This window comes from Macrotis lagotis, chromosome 1 (genome assembly GCF_037893015.1).
Source record: "Macrotis lagotis isolate mMagLag1 chromosome 1, bilby.v1.9.chrom.fasta, whole genome shotgun sequence".
In the NCBI taxonomy this organism is placed as follows: domain Eukaryota; kingdom Metazoa; phylum Chordata; class Mammalia; order Peramelemorphia; family Peramelidae; genus Macrotis; species Macrotis lagotis.
The window spans coordinates 453,445,454-453,472,235 of NC_133658.1; positions in this window are offsets into that span (position 1 = coordinate 453,445,454).

Sequence of the window (26,782 nt, forward strand, 5' to 3'; positions counted from 1 at the left end):
TTGAAAGTGTTCTATTTTGTTAAATGTCATTTTTTTCCTCCTGAAAGAGAAAGCTCAGTTTTTCTGGATAGTGGATTCTTGGTTGTAATTCATGCTTCTTTGCTCTTCCGAATATCAAATTTCACGTCCTTCAATCCTTTAATGAAGTTGGATGCAGCCAGGTCCTGTGTAATACTGACTGTGATTCCTTGTTATTTGAATTGTTTCTTTCTGGCCACTTGCAGGATTTTCTCCTTGATCTGATAGTTCTTGAGTTTGGCTCCAATGTTCCTTGGTGTGTTCATGTTGGAATCTCTTTCAGGAGGAAATTGAGATAATTCTTTCTATTCTTTCATTGACTATCTTGCCATCTGATTTTGAGATATCAGGGCAGTTCTCCTTTACTATATGCTGAACTATAGAAACCAGGATTTTTTTTTCCTTCTCCAAGGTTTTCAATTAGTTCTGAGATTCTTAAGTCATTTATTCTAGATCTATTTCCAGGTCAGTTCTTGTGCCAGTGAGGTATTTTACATTTTCTTCTATTTTCTCATTGCTTTGATGTTGTTTAACAAATTCTTGGTATCTCATGAAGTCATTATTTTACACAGATGACAATCTTTTTTAGAGAAGAATTTTCTTCATTTACCTTTGGCATCTCCTTTTCCACTTGGTCAATTCTATTTTTGAAAGAGTTATCTTTTTCTGTTTACCCAATTGTGTTTTTGAGAGAAATATTTTCTTTATTGCACTTGTCCAATTGTGTTTTCTTTTTTAATTTCTTGTTTTAAATTTTCATCCATTCGTACATGCATATTTCCAAGTTACAAAATTTCCCTCTACCCTTCCTTCCCAGGCCCCTCCTCTCATTAGTGAATAGTCAGGTTAGCATTTTACATACATATTTTATTAAACATATTTACAAATTTGTAATTTTTGGCATGAGGTATTAGGATTAAGGGAAAGAGATACAAAAGCGATAATTTTTATAAAGTGTTCATCAGATTCAGTAGGGGTAGTTTTTTCCCCTGTGTATTTTGTTTTGTTTTTCTTCCCCTGGTTGGGGAAAATATAGACCATTACCAATCTTATACAGTTGTCCTAGCTGTCTGGATTGTTGAGAGGAGCTGCTTCCATCAAAGTTGTTCATCTCATAATGCTGTTGATGTGTACATTGTTCTCTTGGCTCTACTCCCTTTACTCAGCTTCAGATCCCTTAAGTCATTCCATGCTTCTGTAGAGTCCTACCCTTTATGGCTTCTTATAGAACAATAATATTTCATGGTATTCATGTACCATAACTTGTTTAGCTATTCCCCAGTTGATGGGCATCCCCTTAACTTTCAATTCTTTGCTACTACAAAAAAAGCTGCAATGAATATTTTGTAACATATAGGACTTTTCCCATTTTTTTATAATTTCTTCTGGAAATAGTCCTAGAATTGGATTGGATTTTTTGGGCCAAAGTGTATGAATAGTTTTGTTGTTCTTTGGACATAGTTCCATATTGTTCTCCAGAAAGGCTGGATCCATTCACAACTCCACCAGTAATGCATCAGCGTCCCAATCCTCCCACATCCTCTCCAACATTGATCATCTTCCCTTTTTCTCATTTGGCCTAATCTAGTAGGTGTGAGATGATGCCTCATTGATGTTTTAATTTGCATTTCTCTAAGCAACCTGATTTGGAGCATTTTTCCATATGATTATATATAGCTTTAATTTCTTCATTTGAAAACTGTCTATTCATATCTTATGATCATTTGTCAATTGGGAAATGATTTGTAACCCTATAAATTTGATGCAGTTCTCTATGTATTTTAGGAATATGATCTTTAACAGAACCCCTACTTATGAAGATTGTTTCCTTGCTCTCTGCTTTCCTTTTAATTTTGGCATCATTAATTTTATTAGTGCAAAACCCTTTTAATTTAACATAGTCAAAATCATTCAGTTTTCAGTTTAAAAATGTGTTCTAATTCTTCTTTTGCTTTGTTTTGGTTTTTTTGCAAGGCAATGGGGTTAAGTGGCTTGCCAAAGGCCACACAGCTAGGTAATTATTAAGTGTTTGAGACTGGATTTGAACCTAGGTATTCCTGACTCCAGGACCAGTGCTCTATCCACTGTGCCACCTAGCTGCCCCAATGTGGTCTAATTCTTGTTTGGTCATAAATTTATCCCTTTTACATACATCAGATAGAGAATTTTTTCTATTAATTTATCTATGGTATCACTCTTTATGTCTAAATCCTGTACCCATTTTGACCTTATTTTGGTATAGGGTGTGAGATGTGGATCTATGCCTAGTTTTTGCCATACTATTTTCCAGTTTTCCCATGAATTTTCATCAGACAGTGAGTTCTTATCACAGAGGCTGATGTCTTTGGGTCTGTCAAATAATAGATTGCTATAGTCATTTGCTGCAGTTTTTTTTAACTTATTCTAATCCGCTGATCCATTACTCTATTTCTTAACCAGTACCATGCAGTTTTGATGACCTCCGCTTTATAATATAGTTTGAGATCTGGTAGAGCTAATCTACCTTCCTTTACGTTTTTTTTTCATCAGTTCCCTTGTTAGTCTTACTCTTTTGTTGCTCCAGATGAATTTTATTACTATTTCTTCTGGATCAGTAAAGTAGTTATTTAGTAGTTTGTTTGGTATGGCACTGAATAAGTAATTTAATTTGGGTAGAATTGTCATTTTTTTTATTAGCTTGACCTAATCATGAGCATTTGACATTTTCCTAATTATATAGATCTGATTTAATTTAGGTGAGGAGAGCTTTATAATTGTGTTCATCCAATTTTGTTTTCAAAGGATTTGTTTTCTTGTTGTAAGATGTTACTTTTCTCTTACATTTCTTTTCCCATTTTTTTCCATTTGATTTTTAAAGTCCTTTCTGATCTCTTCTAAGAAGTCTTTCTGGTGGGAAGACCAATTCAAATTCTCCTCTGAAGCTCAACTCAGTGCTAGGATCCTTATCTCTAAGGTAACCTTCAATAGACCCCAGGCCCTTTCCCTAGGATCTTATTCTGTGGGAGGGGCTAGTTTGCAGTCCTTTGGTATTGAAATTCTTAGACTTCTTGCTCACTGGATTTAGGAATTCCAGGGGTTACTCACTATGCCTATCAATGAGAAATGCAGGAAGCTTTCTCTAGATTGGCTTTGTAGAGGGTGTCAGTGGCTCACTCCCTTGACCTGGAGCAGGATCTCGGCAGTCCTTTCATAATCTGGACTGGGCCTTCACACTAGAAAAGCATTTCTCTTGGTAATCACTTTAATCAGCAATAGTGCTGGGGGCAGATCAGCCACCCACACTTTGATCAAGGTGTTTGCAAACACCTGGGGCTATTTCTGCTTGTTCTGGAGAAAGTTAGAGCCTCCCATACAGTGGGGAGCTCCTCCTCTGAAAAAAAGAGGCTTATTGCCTGGGTCTTCCAGACTAGTCAAGGTGGCAAGATGGATGTCTGTGCTGTGGTGCTGGAGCTTTCCTGTCTGCTTGTCACACGCCCAGCAAAGGCTTCCACCAAGGTTCTCAGCTTAGTCCCAGGCTCACCCCACTACCCTTGCTTTACTCCACTGCTCTCTGCCCTGGGCATGCCTACACTCTTCTCCTACCCACCTCCTCCCACCCATGACAGACTTAGTTGGGAAATGTTCCTCTCTGCCCTTCTATGGGTTTTGTGTATCCAAAATATGTAAAGAGGCTTGATTCTTGTCAGTTTTGAGAGAAATCCAGGAAAATTTAAAATGGTGACTGACTGCTCTCTCTCATTTTGGCCAAATGTCTCCAGCAGTTACTTCTTAATCGTATAGATCATGAGCTACAACCAATAGATTTTCCCCATGATTATCTCTTGATATTATTAACTAATTTTGTAAATTAATATTTACAACAGAGTTGTACAACTGTTGTACAATATATACAACAGTTAAATAAGTTGATACCAAATATGTCCCTAAATGCTTAGCAGTTCCTTATGCATAGTAGGTACTATATAAAGATATTATTATTATTATTACTATATACTTTATTATTATATCATAAGTGCACTATCTTGAGTCAAGATATCAAATATCACTATCTTGGACAATTCATCAAATGATTTTTAAGAACTTCTAAATTGGTCAAAGGTTTCTTACATGTAGTAAATCCCTAGCTTGCTTGATTGATTTAACAGTAATTTTCTCACCTCATTAAGATAACTACTTTTAATTGTGGTAAGGTGATTGATTGAATACCCCCTTTAAATCTTTCATGGCACAGTAACCCCCCAAACTCAATTCCCTCAATTAAAATTTTAGTTCATGTAGCTGCCCAATGACTTAGAATTGTCACAAGCACAGAAAAATGTGATTGTCAATTTGAAGAAATCATGATCTTTCAACATAGCTTCAACATTCCACATGTCCAAGGATTGTAAGGGTAATATAGGAAAGGAGAATAGTAGGGCTCTATCTCTGAAGAGTTTTTCCAGAAACAGTTTTCCCTACTTTTTTAAACCAAGTATGCAAAAAATCTTTCCCTGAGCCTTGAAGTTTGAACAATGAATATCCACTTGAGATTGTTGTTCATGTGATTCAAATCTCCTGGTGACTTTTTCAATCAGGAGTAAAACATTTGCCTATTAGTATTTTCATAGCACTCTTGATCTTGAATAAATATATCAATTTACCTCATTTTTATTGCAAAGATTGGCAGCACTGCTACAGATCAGTCATACTGGTTTCCACATTTCTTTTTTTTTTAATTTAAATTTATTTTTATTAAAGATATTATTTGAGTTTTACATTTTTCCACAATCTTGCTTCCCTCACTGCTCCCACACACAGAAAGCACTCTGTCAGTCTTTACGTTGTTTCCATGTTGTACCTTGATCCAAATTGTGTGTGATGAGAGAGAAATCATATCCTTAAAGAGAAGTCTAAGGGGTAACAAGATCAGACAATAAGCTATCTGTTTTTTTTCTAAATTAAAGGGAATAGTCCTTGCACTTTGTTCAAACTCCACAGCTCCTTATCTGGATACATATGGTACTCTCCTTTGAAGACAGCCCAAAATTGTTCCCGATTGTTGCACTGATGCAATGAGCAAGTCCATCAAGGTTGAACATCACTCCCATGTTGCTGTTAGGGTGTACAGTGTTTTTCTGGTTCTGTTCATCTCACTCAGCATCAGTTCATGCAAATCCCTTCAGGTTTCCCTGAAATCCCATCCCTCCTGGTTTCTAATAGAAGAATAGTGTTCCATGACATACATATACCACAGTTTGCTAAGCCATTCCCCAGTTGAAGGACATTTACTGGATTTCCAATTCTTTGCCACCACAAACAGGGCTGCTATAAATATTTTTGTACAAGTAATGTTTTTACCCTTTTTCTTCATCTCTTCTACCCAGTAGTGGTATTGCTGGGTCAAAGAGTATGCACATTTTTCTTGCCCTTTGGGCATAGTTCCAAATAACTCTGCAGAAGGGTTGGATAAGTTCACAGCTCCACCAACAGTGCAATAGTGTCCCAGATTTCCCACATCCCTTCCAACAATGATCATTATCCTTCCTGGTCATACTGGCCAATCTGAGAGGTGTGAGGTGGTACCTCAGAGAAGCATTAATTTGCATTTCTCTAATAATTAATGATTTAGAGCATTTTTTCATATGGCTATGGATTACTTTGATCTCCTCATCTGTAAAATGCCTTTGCATATCCTTTGACCATTTGTCAATTGGGGAATGGCTTTTTGTTTTAAAAATATGACTCAATTCTCTGTATATTTTAGAAATGAGTCTTTTGTCAGAATAATTAGTTGTAAAGATTGTTTCCCAATTTACTACATTTCTTTTGATCTTGGTTACATTGGTTTTATCTGTGCAAAAGCTTTTTAATTTAATGTAATCAAAATCATCTAACTGGTTTTTGGTGATGTTCTCCAACTCTTCCTTAGTCATAAACTGTTCCCCTTTCCATAGATCTGACAGGTAGACTAGTCCTTGATCTTCTAATTTGCTTATAGTATTGTTTTTTATGTCTATGTCCTGTAACCATTTGGATCTTATCTTGGCAAAGGGAGTGAGGTGTTGGTCTAATCTAAGTTTCTTCCATACTAATTTTCCCAGCAATTTTTATCGAAGAGGGAGTTTTTATCCCAATGGCCAGACTCTTGGGATTTATCAAACAGCAGATTACTATAGTCATCTCCTGCTTTTACACGTAGTCTATTCCACTCGTCCACCATTCTATTTCTTAGCCAATACCAAAATGTTTTGATGACTGATGCTTTATAATATAATCTTAGATCGGGTAGGGCAAAGCCACCTTCTTTTGCACTTTTTTTCATTAAGTTCCTGGCAATCCTTGACTTTTTATTTCTCCATATGAATTTACTTAAAATTTTTTCTAACTCATTAAAGTAATTTTTTGGAATTTTGATTGGTAGGGCACTGAACAGATAGTTTAGTTTTGTTAGAATTATCATTTTTATTATATTAGCTCTACCTATCAATGAGCAGTTGATATTTGCCCAGTTATTTAAATCTAATTTAATTTGTGTGAGAAGTGTTTTATAATTGTTTTCAAAAAAGATTCTGAGTCTGTCGTGGGAAATAGACTCCCAAATAATTTATATTGTCTGAGGTTACTTTCAGTGGGATTTCTCTTTCTAGCTTTTTCTGCTGTTTCTTGCTAGACATATATAGAAAAGTTGAGGATTTATGAGGGTTTATTTTATAACCTACAACTTTGCTTAAAATTGCTAATTGTTTCCAGTACTTTTTTGGATGATTTTTTGGGATTCTCTAGGTAGACCATCATGGCATCTGCAAAGAGTGAGAATTTTGTCTCTTCTTTCCCAATTCTAATTCCTTCAATTTCTTTTTCTTCTCTAATTGCTTATGCTAACATTTCTAATACAATATTGAATAGTAGTAGTGATAATGGGCACCCTTGTTTCACCCCTGATCTTATTGGGAATGCCTCTAGCCTCTCCCCATTGAATATAATGCTTGTTGATAGTTTCAGATAGATACTGCTAATTATTTTAGGGAACAGTCCGTTTATTCCTACACTCTCTAGTATTTTTAATAGGAATGGATGCTGTATTTTGTCAAAAGCTTTTTCAGCATCTATTGATATGATCATATGATTTCTTATAGGTTTGTTGTTGATATAGTTGAGTATACTAACAGTTTTCCTAATATTGAACCAACCCTGCATTCCTGGAATAAATCCTACTTGATCATAATGTATTATCCTAGTGATGACTTGTTGTAATCATTTTGCTAAGATTTTATTTAGGAGTTTTGCATCTATATTCATTAGGTAGTTAGGTCTATAATTTTCTTTCTCTGTTTTAAATCTTCCTGGTTTAGGTAACAGTACCATATTGGTTTCATAGAAAGAATTAGGCAGAGTTCCATCTTTCCCTATTTTTCCAAAGAGTTTATATAGGATTGGAACCAATTGTTCCTTAAATGTTTGGTAGAATTCACTTGTGAATCCATCAGGCTCTGGAGATTTTTTTTAGGGAGTTCAGTAATGGCTTGTTGAATTTCTTTTTCTGAGATAGGGTTGTTTAGGTATTTAATCTCTTCTTCATTTAACCTGGGAAACTTATATTTTTGTAAATATTCATCCATTTCACTTAGAATGTCAAATTTATTGGCATAGAGTTGGGCAATGTAATTTTGAATTTTTACTTTAATTTCCTCCTCATTGGTGGTGAGTTTACCTTTTTCATTTATAATAGTAGCAATTTGGTTTCCTTCTTTTTTTTTAATCAAATTGACCAGAGGTTTATCAATTTTATTGGTTTTTTCATAAGACCAACTTTTTGTTTTATTTATTAATTCAATAGTTTTTTTGCTTTCAATTTTATTAATTTCTCCTTTAATTTTTAGAATTTCGAGTTTGGTACATAACTGGGGATTTTTGACTTGTTCTTTCTCTAAATTTTAGTTGCATGTTTAGTTCATTGATTTCCTCTTTCTCCAATTTATTCATATAAGCATTTAGAGCTATAATATATCCCCTGAAAGTTGCTTTGAATGAATCCCATAGGTTCTGGTATGTTGTTTCATTATTATCATTATCTAGGATAAAATGGTTAATTCTTTCTATAATTTGTTTTTTGGTCCATTCATTTTTGAAAATGAGGTTATTCGGTTTCCAACTTGTTCTGGGTCTATATCTCCTTGGCCCAATATTGTATATGACTTTTATTGCATTGTGATCTGAGAAAGATGTATTCACCATTTCTGCCTTTCTGCAGTTGATCATTAGGTTTTTATGTCCTAGTACATGGTCAATTTTTGTATAAGTTCCATGTACTGCAGAGAAAAAGGTATATTCCTTTCTCTCCCCATTCAGTTTCCTCCATAAGTCTACCACATCTAATTTTTCTAACAATCTATTTACCTCCCTAATTTCGTTCTTGTTTGTTTTATGATTTGATTTATCTAGATCTGATAGCGGGTGGTTGAGGTTTCCCACTAGTAGAGTTTTGATGTCTATGTCTTCCTGTAATTCTTTCAGCTTCTCCTCCACGAATTTGGGTGCTGTCCCACTGGGTGCATATATACTCAATATTGAAATGACTTTATTGTCTATGGTAGCTTTTAGGATGATAAAGTTTCCTTCCTTATCTCTTTTATCGCTATCTATTTTTGCTGCTGCTTTGTCTGGGATAAGGATTGCTACCCCTGCTTTTTTTACTTCAGCTGAAGCAAAATATATTTTGCTCCAACCTTTTACCTTTACTCTATATGTATCTCTCTGCTTCAAATGAGTTTCTTGGAAGCAGCATATTGTAGGACTCTGGGTTTTAATCCACTCTGCTATTTGCTTAGGTTTTAAGGGAGAGTTCATCCCATTCACATTCAAGGTTAAGATTACTAATTCTTTATTGCCCTCCGTGCTATCTTCCCTCTGTATTTTCCCCCTTCCCCCCTTTTATCCATATTCCTCAGTCTTTTGTTTCTGACAACCACCCCCTTCACTGTGTTTGCCATTCTATATCACACCCTCCCCTTTCTTTCCCCTTTCCCTTTTTCCCTTTTCCTTTCCGTTCCTTTTGTTATTTCCCCTTATTTCCTCCACTCCCCTTCCCTTTCTCAATCCCCCCTCCCCTTTTCCTTTTTTAATACTTGAAAGGTTAGATGTTTTATAAGTTAACTGAGTATGTGTAGGTTGACTTTAAGCCAAGTCTGATGAGAAGAAGATTCAGATGTTTCTCCTCTGCTCCCTTCTTCCCTACTATTACCATAGGTTTTTTGTACCTCTTAGTGTAATGAGATTAATCGCATTCAATCCCCTCCTTCCTCCCATCTCTTTCCTGTCCCTCTTTTTAGGGTGGTAGTGTCTTTTTTTAGAACATTCTATCTAAGTCATAGAAAATTCTAAGTGTCTGTCCCTTTTAGTTCTGTATATGTTATCGAATAGAGTCAAAATTCCTGAGGGTTATTAGAGTCTTTCTCCCAAGTGGGGTTAAAGCTTATGGATAGGTCATGAATGTCCATCATTTCTAGCTAGGTGTGTTCTCCGTGTTAGAGTTACATTTCTCAAGGTTTATGAGAATCTTATTTTTTTTTACCCCCATGCTAGGGTATAGCCAGTTTCAACTTACTGGATTGCATTTTTTTCTTTTACCACCCCCCCCCTTTTTTTACCCTTTTCATGTGTCTCTTGAACCTCCTGTTTTATGTCCAAATTTTCTGTTTAGCTCTGGTCTTTTCATGAGAAATTTTTGGAATTCTTCCATTTCGTTAAATGTCCATCTTTTTCCCTGGAAGCGAAGGCTTAGCTTTTCAGGAAAGAAGATTCTTGGCTTCATTCCAAGCTCCCACGCTCTTTGAAATATCTCCTTCCAGGCCCTTCGATCCCTTAAAGTTGATGCAGCCAGGTCCTGCGTGATCCTTGCTGTGGCTCCTTGATATTTAAATTGTTTCATTCTTGCTGCTTGTAGGATTGTCTCTTTCATCTGATAGTTCTGCAGTTTTGTCACAACATTCCTTGTTGTTTTCATTTTAGCATCTTTTTCTGGTGGGGATTGATGTATTCTTTCAATAACTACTTTGCCCTCCGATTCCATGATATCAGGGCAGTTTTCCATCACTAGATCATGTAATATTAAGTCCAGGCTTTTTTTCTCTTCAATGTTATAAGGAAGTCCTATAATTTTCAGGTTGCCCCTCCTCAATCTATTCTGAAAGTCAGTGGTTTTGTTGATGAGGTATTTTAAATTTGCTTCCATTTTTTCTACTTTTTGATTTTATTTGACTGACTTTTGCTGTCTCGTGGAGTCATTAGTTTCTGTAGACTCCATTAGTTTTTGGAGGGGAGGAGTTTTCTTCATTAACCTTTTGCAATTCCTTTTCCAATTGGTCAATTCTACTTTTGAAAGAGCTTTTCATTTTGACCAATTGAGGTTTTGAGAGAATTAATTCCTTTTTGCATTTGCTCGTTTGAGGATCTGAGAGAATTATTCTTATTTTGTAATTGTCCAATTGATGATGTGAGAGATTTATTCTCCTCTTGTGTTTGTCCAATTGTACTTTCTAAGGTTTTGTTTTCTTGTTGCAAGGTATTAATTGTCTCTCCCAAATTTTTAAGCTCCTTCCTTATTTCTTCAAGGAAATCTTTCTGTGCTGGAGACCATATTGTATTCTCCTCAGAGGTTCCATTTCTCTCTGAGTTGGGGTCTTTCCCTTCCAGGAATTTTTCTATGGATCCACCTTTCTGCTGACCCTTCTTCATTTTGCTAAGATCTTGAGTTGGGGGGGCTGGTTCACCTGGACTTGGGATCCCTAAAGGCTTTACTAAGTGCAGTTTATCTGGCTGCCCAGTAGGAGGTGCTGATTGCCCTCTCTTGAGTGTCTATGAACTTGGTTGGGAGGCCTTCTCCCTTTGCCTGAAGGGAGGAGTTGGAACTATTGAATTCATTTGCCTTCAATCAATGGTGGGCTTTACCCTGGCCTGAGGTCATTCCTCAGCTGGGCTGGTTCTTCTGCTCACATACCTGGGCCTGAGGCAGAAGTAGTTTGCATTTGTTTGGGAAGAGGCCTCTGTGTAATGGAGGCAGGCCCTCAGATTTTCTCAGGCCTGAGGAGCCTACAGATGTTGTCTGAAGCTCTACTGCACCAGAACTCTTCCCCCAGCCTGATCGCCAAGTTCCAGGGGGACAGCACCAACACCAGCACCTCTGCTTCCCTGTGGACCCAAGCCCCTTTTGTCCAGCTCCACTGCTGATCCAGCAGGTCCGGCTCTCCGGCCCTCAGACTCCCAGTTCCAATTCACCTGTTAATCTGGCTGATCTGGGGTTGATCCTTCCTCTGAGCCCAGACTCACCTGCCCGAATTTGGCCAAAGGTGCTGCTGGAGACAAATCCTGTGGCAGATGTTCTTTCTCCTGGCTTTTCTTTCTGGGTTTTGTGGGTCGGATTTCTTTTAAGAGGTTTGTTTCATGTGATAGATGGGTATGAGATCAGGAGACTTTAGATCTGTGCCTGTCTTGTCTCCACCATCTTGGCCAGAAGTCCGGTTCCCACATTTCAATGTCCCATTGAGAAACAAGCATCTAGTTCAGTTATTTATGTCATTATTTTTCTGGTGATATTTACTATACTGCCACAGAATATATGCAGCTTAATGCAGTGGGTTGATACAGACCCCAGGTTTTGCCAACCTTTGATTTTTAGCTCCAGGAAGAATCTTTCCAATGTTTTAATCATTCTATGATCACTTTTCCATCTTAAATCAAAAGAAGGGCCAGGCCACAAGTTGGAAGTGTAATTATCATATTAATGATCAGGACCAGGACCCACTGATGCCAAAAATCTTTTGATCATAGAAATTAGAGAGGTTATAAATGAGGAAAATGAGGTCTCTAGAGATTAAATGAATTGATCTATCTATGCCAAGGATTTTAATTTTTGGTCTTTCTTTGTATTTCTAGCTAGCACTTTGCACGTGTAATCACTTTGTAGACATTGATTGAGCAATTGGATCTGAAGATGGGAGACTTAGTTATTTTAAAGGAACTTGTCTCAAGATAGTGTACTTATGATATAATAATAAAGTATGTAATAATAATAATAATAATAATAATAATAATAATATCTTTATATAGTACCTACTATGCATAAGGAACTGCTAAGCAATTTACAATGTTATCTAATTTGATAATCACAATGCCCATGCAATTTGTGTCATTATTATTCCCATTTCACAGCTGATAAGTGTTTAAGGGTGAATTTGACCCTAGACTCAGTGAGGACATATACCAGACTTAGCATAATCTCTGTCTCAAAGTAAACTTTTAGTGTCAAAAATAATTTTTCATTTATTCTCATTTGCTTATTCATTCTTGCTTAATTTTTTTAAATCTTGTGTGGGTTACAGTACTTTAAAGCATTATCCAAAGGTTTGGCAGGTCTTCCAAGACTGCAAACTATACTAATTGACACTTGAATATTGCAGATTTCCCTGCTTCACAATCAATTGAGTAAAAGATTGGAACCTTTTATACCTTCTCCTACTAGAGTTAACACTTAGCAGGAAACTCTTAAGTAACCTAGATAAGCATACACTGTGGGGATCTTTTTTAGGATCAAGAGTTGCACTTGTTGTCACATTCCCCTGGATCTCTAGCAAGGAATTTGGAGAGTTAATGATAGGGGTGGGGAGAAAAGTAAGTGATGTGGTATAGTGATAGGGAAAGTGCATACAAGTCTAAGCCTATTGACTCTAAATCAAAAGATTCCCTCCTCACCCTTTTCCCACTCCCAAGCATTTCTCCCAATAGGGATATGCTTTTGCTTTGTTTGAAAAGGATTCTTTTGAAATGTTGAAAATACAAGTATGTCCTCTGAGAGGTATCTTGGATTCTGACATTCTAGTAATCAGCATGTCTTTGTTACTTCACAATTTTATACTTCCTTTTACAGCAACACTTTGAGGAAGATAGGCAAAGCTATTACTAGGATGCTGCTCCTGGGACTTTGCTCCAGAATATCATATTTTTAAGACTCATAAATCATGGGACAGATACCTGAGTCTTATCAGCTACAGTAGGCAATTACTATAGGAAACTACTAGATGACTGACCAGTGTAAATTATTCCCCTACCTCATCTTCTCTGCCTGGAGGGACCTTTCTGTCACTACCTCAGTAAAAATATTTGCACTGGTATCTTGAGATATCTATCTCCTATCCTTCAGAGGAGTGGCATTTCTCTCCTGCATAAGCTGAAGTGAGGCTTCAGGTTCCTTCATCTAGACTTATTTTATGACCCAGGTGCAAGAGGTTTAGAGATAAGCCAAGAAATAGGAAATTAAGTGGAAGAAGGATAAATTGAATTGTTCAAGGTCATAGAGCTAGGAGGAAATGGTGAAACTGGAATTACAACACAGAAGTCAGTTTTTGACTCTAGATGATTTCTATCACTTCATGATGCCTCTGATGGGGCTTAGGGTAGATAGGTAAGCTTTAGTGAAGGGAGAATGACAGGACAGACATTCAGAATTTCAGTACTTCTCAGAAAGATAGACCAAGGGAATGGGAAGAATACTCCAGTAAAAATCCTTGGGCCATCAAGGAACATGTAAAGGCACCACAAAAAAGAGAAACTTTGCCACTTTCAAATTTTAGAGATTATTAATTCTTTTTCTTATCTGAAAAGGGAAATTGCAAAGATCAATTGATTGATTGATCAAACAGCAAGTTTATATTGAGTCCATATTGTGTTAAGTAATGTGAGAGGTACTAGGGATAAAAAGACAAAAATGAAATACCAAATAAGATAATTAATATAAAGATTCCTCATAGATTACAAGATGTAATTATATATATATATATATATACACATACATACTACATATATTTGTATAGGTTAATAGAGCATACATTTAGATTTAGAGATGGAGAAACTCAAAATCATTTACGATAATTGTGTCATTTACAGATGAAGAAAGTGAGATTGACTAAAATCACAGGGGTAGTAAGTAGATGAACTAGAAAGGAAACCCTGATAGTCTGACTCAAAATCAATTTATCAGTCAATGAGAGTTCATTAAAGTGCTTACATTGTACCAGGTGCTAAATCCTAGGGATACAAAAGAGGCAAAAGACAGTTAAGAAGTTCAAGGAGGAGACAGCAAACAGATATATTCAAATAAATTTTTTGCACTATAGATAGAAAATAACCAAGAGTAAAAAGAACTTACAATTAAGAAGGACTAGTAAAGGCTTTCAGTACTAGATGGGATTTTGATTGGAAAAAAGAACAGGGAACCCAGCAGGCAGAGATGAGGAGGGAGAACATTTCAAACACAGGGGAAGTGATGGAATATTTTGTTTCTAGAATAGCAAGGAGGACAATGTTGTAGGATTAGAGAGGATGGGATGGGAAGTGAGGTATATAAACATGAACAAAGTAGGAGGGAACTAGATTATGAACAACTTTGAATGCCACAGAGAGAATTTTACCCTGGAGGTGATAGGAAGCCTGTGGAGTTTATTAAATAGGTGGGTGAATAATTGAACCTGAACTTTAGGAAAATCACTTTGGTAACTGAATGTAGCATGAATGAGAATGGGGAGAAATTTGAGACAGGTAAACCTATCAGCAAACTATTTCAGTAGTCCAGCATGAGGTGATAAGGGCCTATATCAGGGTGAGGGCAATGTTAGAGAAGAGAATATGCTGTAGACTACTGACCCTGCTGCACAGTATGAAAGCTAAGAGGGATGGGCTGGAGAAGGAATGTCCGGAGTGAAGGGGAACTTGGGAAATTGGTCTGTATGTATGCTCTCAGATCTCACTGGATTAATCATAACCAAGGATTTTGATGAGCATGGCTGAACTAGCCTTTGAGTTAGCTATAATAGAGGGATCCCAACATTAACTTTATGGGAGAGCTCTCAGGACATCACCCTATAGACAGTGATCTCAGAATACCATAAGGCTGATGTTGGGGAGAAACAAAGATGTGCCAGGCTGTAAGGAACTAATCAAGTGAGTGGAGGGTAATGGGATGCAAATATTCTATCTAATAGTTTCCTTACTAACTGGTAACTTGTTCCTATGTTACTTGGGGGAGCGGGGGAAGAAACTGAATGCTGAAAAAATTTTTTTGTTAAAAAAGGTGAATTTTCATGATATTAAAAATCATCCTTTAAGTATTGTTTTCTTTAAGTTTTATTGTCTTAGGAGAAAATTAGTCACCCTACCCTCATTAAGACTCTGCTCTCTAAAACAATAAGAATTACCTTCTGGTATTCCCCATCATTGAAACCTTGAAAAACTGAACAGCACTCACTCTTTCTGCCTTATTTCCTCTTTTTTAATTTGCCTTGGAACCTTGAGAGGACAGAGAAAGAGAAAGAAAAGTCTTTAAGTGACACAAAGGTAATCATTTTCCAAAGGCCTTTAGGAAGATCCATGCTTACTTTTTTGTTTCACATGCTATTACTCCAGATTGTAAAGAGGGAATTAAACAGGAAGTCATGAAAAACTGCTTTTATATCTTAGACTCAAATGATCTCTAGTAGGAAACAGGTTTCTCCTAGTCATCTGAAGAACTGCAGATTGCATCTGCAAATATATTTAATCAAGCTAACTCCTTGCCAATTCATGTGTGATTTATCAGGACCAGGGACAATTTAAAAATATTTCAAAGAGAAATGCATTATGTAGTTTCCTAGATAGTTTTTCTTTCTGTATAATTTTTGGAACACAAATCCTCTCTTATCCATTTGAAAATTTCTTCTAATCCTTTGAGGACTGAGCTCTCTAAATTTCACCAACAACTATAAAACTTCCTCCGGCCTCCACTCTCCAAAAATACATGTCACTAGGAATCATATGCCGGGTCTTAGAGATTGATTATCCCAGGTTCAAAGCATTCTGTGGCTTTAAATTCCTGAATTTGTAGCTATGAACCTTTAGTCAGAAGACACAATTAGTTCAAGCAAAGAAATTAAAATCACACTAAATTATCTCCATAATTTCTTTCCCCATAATTTGTTTATTCTTCTACCAGTACACACAGTGTCAGTAAGAAGAGTAGATATACATGTAGAACACTTCAGTTAGAGAAACATATAAGTAGGGAATATACATGGTCAATACTACTCATATCTGACACTAAATGACACTCAGGTCTTTTCGTGTAATAGTTTACCCAGTCTGATGGGCATATTATTTCACTGAGTTCCAAGGAATTTATAGACTTTTCACAGCTCAAATCAATTCTTCAGCTAGACTATCTACACAACTCTGAAAGCCTCTTTCTTGGTAGACTGTGCTTGCTCCCTATTAGATATGGTCTCTTTTACTGAGCAAGCTAGCTTCAGTCTAAGATGCTATTGCTCATAAAAGTTGGTGGAGAAAGAATAAAATTTTCTCCTGAGTTAGCTCTCAAAAGCTGGGCTCCTCCCTAGTTGTCTCCTTTATTGACTGCCAGAATTCACACTTCTCAGAACTTCGATTTTCTTGTTTATTAAAGGTCCACCATGACTGTGGACTACAAATTATGATTAGCTGCCTGTAAATTTCACCAAGAATGGTTGAAGAATTTTTTCACACATCATTAAAGAAAATGTAGATACTGTGCATTTTCTTTTAAAAGACTATCTGAACATTTTTCCTTCAACTTTTATAAAATTCTGAACTTAACAAATACCAAATAAAATGGCTATTAATACAAACAATTGAATAGGAAAAGAGGATCACATATTATTTTTAGAATAAATAATCTATGATTCTAATGCTATTTTACTCTATATCTGTAATTTTGTGAAGTGCTTAAGTGACTCTCTCTCCTTTTTGAGGGAGCATCCAACCTCCCGCCCCCACTGTTCCTCTCCTGAAGAGAAAGAAGAAAAAAAACTTTCAAAATTTGCATGGTCAAGAAAAACAAATTCTCAGAATGACTAGTCTGAAAATGTATAACTTATTTTGACTCATCAGTCCATTTTCTGTCAGAAATAGGAGGCATGCTTTATCTTATTTTCTCTGGGATCAAGGTTGGTCTCTGCTGAGTTATTTCAAACTTGTTTTGCTCTGCAATATTGTTATTGTATAAATTATTCTCATGCTTTAATTCCTTCCCTCTTTCATTTCATAAGTTTTCATAATTTTCTCTAAAACTTTCCCTTTTGTTATTTCTTAAAGCACAATAATACTCTATTACACATATATCCTATCTTTTTTCAGCCAATCCTCAATTAGTGTTTAACCCCTTTGATTCCAGTTGTTTCCTATAATGAGCAGTGCTGCAAAAATATTCAACTTCCTGCAGGTTTCCTTCCTAGGTGACTATGGTTTCAAAGTATATTCTTTTTTTTAATGAAAAGTTTTGAAATTACTCCTACCACCCTTTATCATAGCTCTGTAAAACTAGACTAAACTTTTAAATTTATATGTTGTTCAAAATACATTGCTGTTTGGTTGTTGTCTTTTGATCCCTGAAAAATACTCAGCAGCCCTCACAACATCCTGGATTTTTGGCAATCTCTTTGCTAAAATTTTATTTAAGATTTTTACGTCATTGTTCATAAGGGAGATTGGTCTATAATTTTCTTTGGTTTGTCTCTTTCTAGTTTAGGTATCACAACCATATTGGTGTTGGTAGATTGTAATTTGGAAGAACTCATTCTCTAATTTTTTATAATAGTTTATATAGGATTAGAATTAATTGTTCCTTAAATGTATCATAGAATTCACATGTAAATCCATCTGGACCTGGATATTTTATTGAAATTAGGGAGTTTATTGATGGTTTCTTCCATTTCTTTTTTTTGAAATGTGGTATTAGTATTTTATTTCATCCTTTGTTGATCTGGATAGTTTGTATTTTTATAAATATTCAATCATTTTACTCAGATCCTTGAATCTTGGCATACAGTTGGGCAAAATAGTTCCAAATTATCACTTTAATTTCCTCCTTATTGGTGGTGAATTCATCCTTTTCATTTTTGATGCTGATAATTTGGTATTCTCTCTCTTTTTTTTAAATCAGATTAATGAAAGGTCTATCGATTTTATTGTTTTTTTCCCCATAAAGCCAACTCTTAATTTCATTTATTAGATCAAAGGATTTTTTGTTTCCAATTTTATTAAACCCTCTCTTGATTTTCAGAATTTCAAATATGGTATTTAATTAGAGATTTTGAATTTGTTCTTTTTCTAGCTTTTCACTAATCCCTTCTGTTTTATTCATATGAGCACTTTCCCCTAAAAATTTCTTTGGCTGTATCCCATAAATTTTGGTAGGATATCTAATTGTTATCATTTTCTAACATGAAATAGTTGATTATTTCTATGATTTGTCATTTTAAAATTGTGTAGTTTCCAAGTCATTGTTGGTTTAACTTTCCATGACCTTTTATTACATGTAATTTTTATTGTATTATCATCTGAAAAGTACAAACTTATTTTTATCTTTGTGCTTTGATTATAAGGTTTCTGTGTCCTTGTACATGATCAAATTTGATTTAGGTGCTTGTATTGCAGAGAAAAAATATTCTTTCCAGATGTCTATCATATCTAAGTTTTCTAAGGTTTTATTCCCCTCCTTAACTTCTTGTTGTTTATTTCATGGATAAACAAATCCAACCTCAGATACTTGAGACTTACTAACTGTATGTCCTTGAGCAAGTTGCTTAATCCCATTCCTCACAAAAACAATTTTAAAAAGTTTGTTATGTAAACACTCCTAGAGAGAGTGTCAGTTATTGGGTGGTATAGTAGATAGAGTAGAATCCCTGAAGTCAAGAGGACATGATTTTGAATCTGACCTCAGTTACACAATTCTTACTGTGTGACCTTGGGCAGTCACTTAAACCTGATTGCCCCCCCCCCCCCATTCTGGGACATCTCCAGTTGTTCTGATTCATATCTGACCACTGGACCCTGTGAAGGTGGTGACTTTACATAGTATCCCCTCACTCAAATTCAATTCACATGCATGTCATGGCATCACATCCCTATGTTATAGTATTCTTAGAGAATAAGGAACAGACAACAATAACATCTAGCACATGGCTTGTACCTTGCTTCCTATATCTACCTTAACATACTGCCTGGAACATAAGAAGTGCTTGATAAATGTCTTCTGATTGATTGTCTTAGGAACTTAGTGTCTTAAGCTGAAAAGAGGGGAAAATGATGCTTTTATCTCATACCTCTAGAGTCAAACTAGAAGTGAATTGTCCCCTTAAGACAAATTCAATTGGTGGGGAACACTTTTTCCTTTTTCCCTAGCTCAACACTGCATCTGCATAAATTTAACTGTCATACCCTGCTACTCAGAGGCTGCTGCTGGGAAACTACATTCACAATGAAAGGAAAAGTTAGAAATGAGGTGAATAATGCCAAAGACAATCTGAAGAGCTCACTTAGGCTATAGTAAATGAGAAAGACAAAGACTGTTGTCTTTTAATTTAAAAAGTTTTTTTCTAATTTAGTCACAAATTCAGTTGTATTCAGTTGCATGGTCAGTATCCTATAAATTTTGGCACTCTGGATCCAAGTCCTTATCAACTAGTCTTAGCTATGGTTTTGCTTTTATCGCTTGGCTGGCAAAATCTTATGTCAATGTGAGTTATTATTCTGCTGAAGAGGCTGAATGTATAGAAAGCAATATAACTGACTGTCTAAAAGTTCTAGCTCCATATATTCTTAGACCAGATTTTTGGTTTATATTTTTGGTTTACTTTTGGTTTATGAGTTTCCCTCACTTCAGATTTCAGAAATTAATCTCAGGAAATTTTTAACAAGATCTGATTGAACACTTTCCTGATTAGCCTTCCAGATCTATTAAGATCAAATCATTGGGGAAGGGAAGGAGTCTAGTCATTCACAGAGAGGCAAATTTGCAGTAATAGAAAAGACTACTGATTGGTTGAACTGTGAACAGATTCAACCATTCTGGAGAGTAATTTGGAATTATGTTCCAATGACTATAAAACTGTGTAATACCACTGCCATATCTATGTCCCCCAAACACAAAAAGGCGGCAGGGCAAGGGCAACCTATTTGTACAAAAATATTTATAGCATTTTGTGGTGGTGAAGAACTGATAATCAAAGGGATTCTCATCAATTGGGGAATGACTAAACAAGTTGGTGAATGAATGTGATGGAATATTACTATGCTATAATTAATAACAAGCTGAATGATTTCAGAAAAAGCAGCAAAGATTTACATGAACTGAGGCAAAGAGAAGAGAGTGGAAGCAAGATAATATTGTAAACAGTAATAGCAATATTGTATAATGAAGAACTGTGAATGTCTTAGCTATTTTCAGCATTTCAATGTTTTAAGACAATCCCAAAAGATAAATAATGAAACATACTATCTGCCTCCAGAGGAAGACCTGATGTTGTTTGAATACAGACTGAAGCATGCTATTTTCATTTTCTTTAATTCTTTTTTTTTTGAAAACTGTGATCTTCTTGTACATATGGCTAATATGGAAATGTTTTAAATGATTGTCCCTGCATTTCCTGTAACTAATGACTTACCATTTCAGGAGGCAGGGGAAGGAAGGAAAGAGGAATAGAATTGAAACTCAACTTTAAAAAAATGTTAAAATGTTTTAACATGTAATTGGGGGAAAAATAAAATATTATTTATATATATATATATATAAAGATGCTGAATTTAGAATCAGAAGACATGAGTTAAAATCATTTTTCTGATACTTAACTATCAGTCACTTAACCTACTTGTACCTCAGTTTTCTTATCTGTAAAATGAGGGAGTAAGACGAGATGACTCCTGTAGAATCTTCAAGCTCAAATTTGTAATTTAAAAATATTTAAATTGGGACTCCCTATGAGGAAGATTCCCCATCTTTTTCTTCTACTTATATCTTCTTTTTTGTCCATTAGGAGTAATCCTAATATATATATATATATATATATATACATATATATGTACATATATATGTTTATATTTATATAGTTCTTAATTGTTCACAAAATAATTTCCTTCCAACAGACCTATAAATATGTCAGGGAGGCATCCTCTTAACATTGTGGTTCAAAGTAAGTGCATGTGACAGCATCCTGTTTTTCTAAAAGTCGCAGAAATAGGCAGAATGGAAGGTATGTCAATGCTCTCTGTGCATTCCTTTTCTTCCCAAATGAATATCTCTACTTTGAAGAGTTTGGCAAGAGGGGCACAGTGCAGAATGATAGACTGAGGACTACAAGGCTCAAGTTCAAACCATCTACCACTATCCATGTTATTTTAGCAAGTCCACCTCTCTGGCCTCATTTTTTCATTCATCAAATGAGGACATTGTACTCGACAGCTTCTGACATTCCTTCCAAGTTCTCAATCTAAAATTCTGTGATGCATTTTATGAATGAGGAACTAGAGGGAGAAGGATGACATGCCTTATTTAGAGACTCATGACTAGATGTCAAAGGTAGGGTTGGAAACTAGGTTGTCTGACTGTTTAGCATGCTTTTTACTATACCATGTGACCATTGTGTGATGGGACCTAAATTTCTTAATTGAGGGGAACTGAGAGGACCCCATACTGGAAGAATGAAGCAGTAGGATCCACATAACTTGTTGTGTGGTGGACTTCCCATTTTTGTCTGAGTTACTTGGTGCAGATGGAAAAATGTGGACATGTGGATGCAGAAATATGGAGATCATCTCTGAAGAATGAATTTTATCCTTAGTTCTGCCCTTCTGCTTTTGAACATGAAAGATACTTTTGTTCTATTTTCCTTCCTCTGCAATGGTCTGAATCTGGTATCTCTTTCTGATGCCCTTGTTTTTCAGTGACTTCTGAAACAAACCTTTCAGCAACCAGATCTGAAATGTAAATATTGAGGGCTACAATTTTAGACTGTGATTGATTTTTTTTTGTCTGAACAGAGCATCAAGGATGTATATTTATTTTAACCTCAAGAACTAAAACAATTCCCAGGCTCATCTAAACTTGAATGCTTGTAGGGTTAAGTAGATCATTACAAAAGAATGAGTGGTGACCTTCTGATGGGCCCAAATTTCATTTCAAGGAAATAGGAGTCAATCTGATTGCCTCTTTTCTGAATAAAAGGGATTAGGGGGAGCAGGGGAAATGTCTGCAGTCACTGATGAGTTAGAAGCAGTCAGTGTTACTGAATCACTTCTGAATGTGCTCTTGATAATGATACCACATGCCACTCAGACTGAACTCTTCCAGGCTGTCTAGTCAAAGCTGCCACCTTTTTAAAAAATATTTCTCATTAAAAAATAAATCACTGAAGATGATGGGTGTCAAACTTTGCATTTGTCTGGTTCCTGGGGGAGGTGATTAGGCAAACAAAACTTTTTCTCTCTTTTCACACAACACAAGAAGTGATACATTTCACAAGTGAATGAGTTTTCTAGTTTCAGAACTTGTCAGGCAAATGAAAAATGAATAGGTAAAGTCAAAATGCTGGTATGAAATTTCAAAATCAAGAATCCTTTCTGCTTCATGAAGCTTTTGTGATCCTCAAACTTAATGTTCCTCTATTTCCATCATTAACCAAAGTCTTGGGTTTCATTCTCTCCATGAAACTTCCTGGTCTACCTCCACCATCAATTCCTACAGTGGAAATATTTCCAAATTCTTCATATTCATAGATTCATATCATATTTATTATATTTTTGCTATGAAGTTATATTATTCAGCTGTTTTGTTTCCAATTCTTTTCTACTACAAAAAGGGCTACTATGAATATGCTGCTATTGAAAACAGTTGCCTTTTTTGTCATTGGTCTCCTTGGGTTATATGTCTAATAATGGGATCTCTAGCTCAAAGATTTGGCTCCGGAGGAGAAAGTGAGACTGGTGATTTAGCATAGCACACCTTCACTAAAATCCACTTCACATGGCATTATCTCCAAGATGTTGTGGTCTTCTAGAATGAAGCACAAATATCAGTATAATTAGAAAGAATTTATTGCCTTTTTTTGTTGAGGAATTTAAAATTATTTGCTAGGAAAATTAGATCAATTCAGAGTTCCACTGAATTTCTGTGTCTTGTCATAGTTCTATCAATGTTTCTTTTATTTTTGACATTTGTCATTTGTCTGCATGTGAAATTAGAATATTTCAATTTCTATTTGTCTTATTATAATTTTGAACTTGTGCCCCAAAATCTTTCTCTTGTTCTAAATGCCTCCTCTTACAACTTATGAATTCCACCTTGAAATTTCTTTTTGAGGAAGTATTCTTATCAGCTATGCTCATTTCTAACTCAGCTCAGCTTCTGAATTTTTGGACCTTTCCTCCTTGTCCCTGTGTGAGTGTCTTTCTTTCCTCTTCACTTCCACTCCCATTCCTTGCTTTTTACCTTCCTTTTATATTTTTGTTTTCCCCCATTTGAATGCGAACTCCTTAATGGCAGTTATAGACTCCTAGTGTCTGGTGCACAGTAAATGCCTAATCAATCTTTATCCAATAAATAATTTATATAGGGATTCAGCAATCAAAAATTAACTAATATAGGCAGCCAGGTGATCCAGTGGGTAAAGTGAACTTGAAAACTTAAGGTGTTATAAAAATTCTAACTATGACTAGCATGTATAGCATTGTAGCATAAGACATAACGGAACATAATTATACCATTGGTGATATTGGTAATGATAAATTAAGAGACTTATGGGAGGAATTATATGACATAACACAGAATAAAGAAAGTATAATCAGGAGAACAACATGTTTAAAAAATCAATCAAAGTGTAGTGAGCTAAAAAGGAATATCCTTTGCTAAGGATATATTCCAGATGATAAACAGCAAATGAGCTGTCTTTCTTTTCAAGGAACTAACATTTAGTGACAGAAATATAATAGCAAAATTTAAAAAGTAAATAGGTTGATAAATATAAACCAAAACAAAGTTATGCAAAGTTAATGATTGGTTTGTTCTAAAATTTTTCTTATTCAACATGGATACATTTGTAAAAGGTTCCAGCTCCCTTTGACTTCTTGAGGATAAAAATTTGTTTTCTCAAGTCCTTTCAAGTCACTCAGAATTTGCCTGAAAAGGTTTCATCTGAAGTGAATTCAAGAGATTAGCACATGTACACAGTTCATCTTCAACTTCTACATTCCAAAAAGCCATTATAAATGGAAGTAGCAAAAATGGAACTAATGTCAGGTCAAAGACATGGAGATGGAAGATAGATTATTATATGCAAGAAGAAAAAACAAAGTCAATTCAATTAGAACATGTAGCATAGGAATGAGAGTTACATAAGCATTCTGAAAAGGTTAAAGTCAGGATATAAGAATTTAAAAGAAAAATTCAGGAGTTAGTGAATTCTCAATAACTAGAATTATCAAAACAGAGGATACATGCCAAAAGCGAGTTTGGATAACTTATCTTTAGACAAATCTCCAGAAATGAGGAGAGGCAATTCTTATGAAAAAAAGTTACAGTTCTCAAAAAAGAGAGTAGTGATAGAGTGGTTTAGTAAAAAAGCATAATGAATAAGAAACTGGTCTGTACCATTAACATCCTATATAATTATTGGGCAAGTAACTTTTCTATTGGACCTTTAATTTCCTCATCAAGAACCAAAAATAAAAACAATATAAAATGCTAGATGGTAAGTGGATTAGGTATTCCCTGACTTTTTTAGTATACATTTGAGAATATTCCACCAGTACTGTTCATAAGAGCCATTTTAGTTTAAGCTATCTTTTAATATTTTCTAATGTCATGACTTTCTATGACCCAATTATTGAATTGAGAGCATTATTCATGTTAGTGAATTTTGGAGAGTGTTGGTGGATGGCAGGGGCAGGGAAGAAGAATATGGATTTTCCTTTTATCAAGCAACTTTCCTTTGGAGAGTAAGTTTAAATAGCACCATTCTGTGTCAATGTAATATTCATACAGATTTGTAATAATGTATACTGTAGGCAGTTACCTCTCAATAAAAAAGTGACCCTGAAATGTTTTGTCTTAAAATTTTTTATCTCCATAATAAAATGAGAAATTTTGGTCATAGGTGCAAAAAGATTAGAGGTAAGACTATATTCTATAATAGACAAATAATTTTAGTTACCTTGATCGTCAACTTTCTTTCATGTATTTTTTTTAGGTTTTTGCAAGGCAAATGGGGTTAAGTGGCTTGCCCAATGTCATACAGCTAGGTAATTATTAAGTGTCTGAGGTCGAATTTGAACTCCGGTACTCCTGACTCCCAGGCCAGTGCTCTATCCACTGCTCCACCTAGCCACCCCCTTTCATGTATTTTTACAAATAATAAGTGGCCAAAATTTGCAGGAGGCAATATATCCTCTAATAGTCATTCACAGATAAAAGAAAATTGAGGAGGCACAGGGATTTCATTGGGGGGAATAAAAATGAATAAATTAACTTTTCCTTATATCAGGTTAAAAATAAAACAAAAGAAAAAACAAAAACAAATAACATTCTTCTCCCCCCCCCCCCATAAAAAAAGGAAACTCTCTGCTTTCTTCAGTTGAATAAAACCTAAAGGGAGTACCTGGTCCAGGTTCTTGGTCCAGGGTATATCTAAAAACTACAGGATAGATAATGTTTGATTTTTCACTGAATGTTTGGCCCTGCTATCTAGCATTTCAAGTGTTAGGGTGATATCTTAAAAGATTTTGGCATCAAGGGAGATACTACATATCTGCTTAGAGGAATATGTTTTCATTTGGGCCCATTTCTTCTCATTCAAATCAAAAACTATTTCATCTCACCAATGCATTATTGATGGAGTTGGAAATTAGTTGGTTCATCCATTTCAGAAAATAATGTTCAAAAGACATTCAGACATATATCTGAAAAAAGATTAAGGATGGAAGAATATAAATATAGTGGCAAAGAATTAATTGACAATGAATGCGGTAGTGACACATAAATACAATTGTACCACGAGAAATGATGAATTTGATTGATTCACAGAAACATGGAAAACCTTGTATGAACTAATGCACAGTGAGATGGATCAGAGCAGGAGAGCAACATACACAATGGTAACAATAATAATAACAACTCATTTGATCAAAGAGATGAACTGTAGGGTCTAATAATGAGTCATGTCTTCCTCCAGAAAGGAGGGTAATAGTCAAGATAAATAATGTGATGTATATTCTCAGACATAATTATTGTATTGATTTGTTTTGCAGAACTCTGAAAATTTGTTACAAGGGAGAGTTTCTACTTAAGAGTTGGTAGTAATGTGATGATTAAATAATGTTGTATGATAGATACAAAGAGAATTAAAAAAAACCTTTAATGAATGGGGGAAAGGTGAAGAATGTAACATAAAGAAATAGAAAAGTTTCATTACTTACCTATTAAATGCTATAACTGTGTATCTGTGTGAGTATTCACAAAATAGTACTACCTTAATGCACAAAAACATATACATATATATATATATATATATATATATATATATATATATATAGCAAGAAACTACTTAGCTTAACATATAGACAACTAACTTGGTTCCAGGAAGACTTGGAGTCCAGTGCTGCCTACAACATATATTGGCTGAGTGTTTCTAAGCAAGATAGTTAACCTCTCTGTCTGAAGCAACTCTGTAAGATTATGTTTCAAAAAAGTTGCCAACTTCCATTGACAGAAGAAATTTCCTCATCCGGCAATTCCCTATATTCAGTGAAATAATATATGGTATGTATGTATGTGTTTACATACAAATATACATGTTTAATATAATTGAGTATGCATATATATAAAGTATAGTCACATTAGACACACATATATACACATGCATTATAAAAGAAATTACAAACAGAATCCCACAATTTA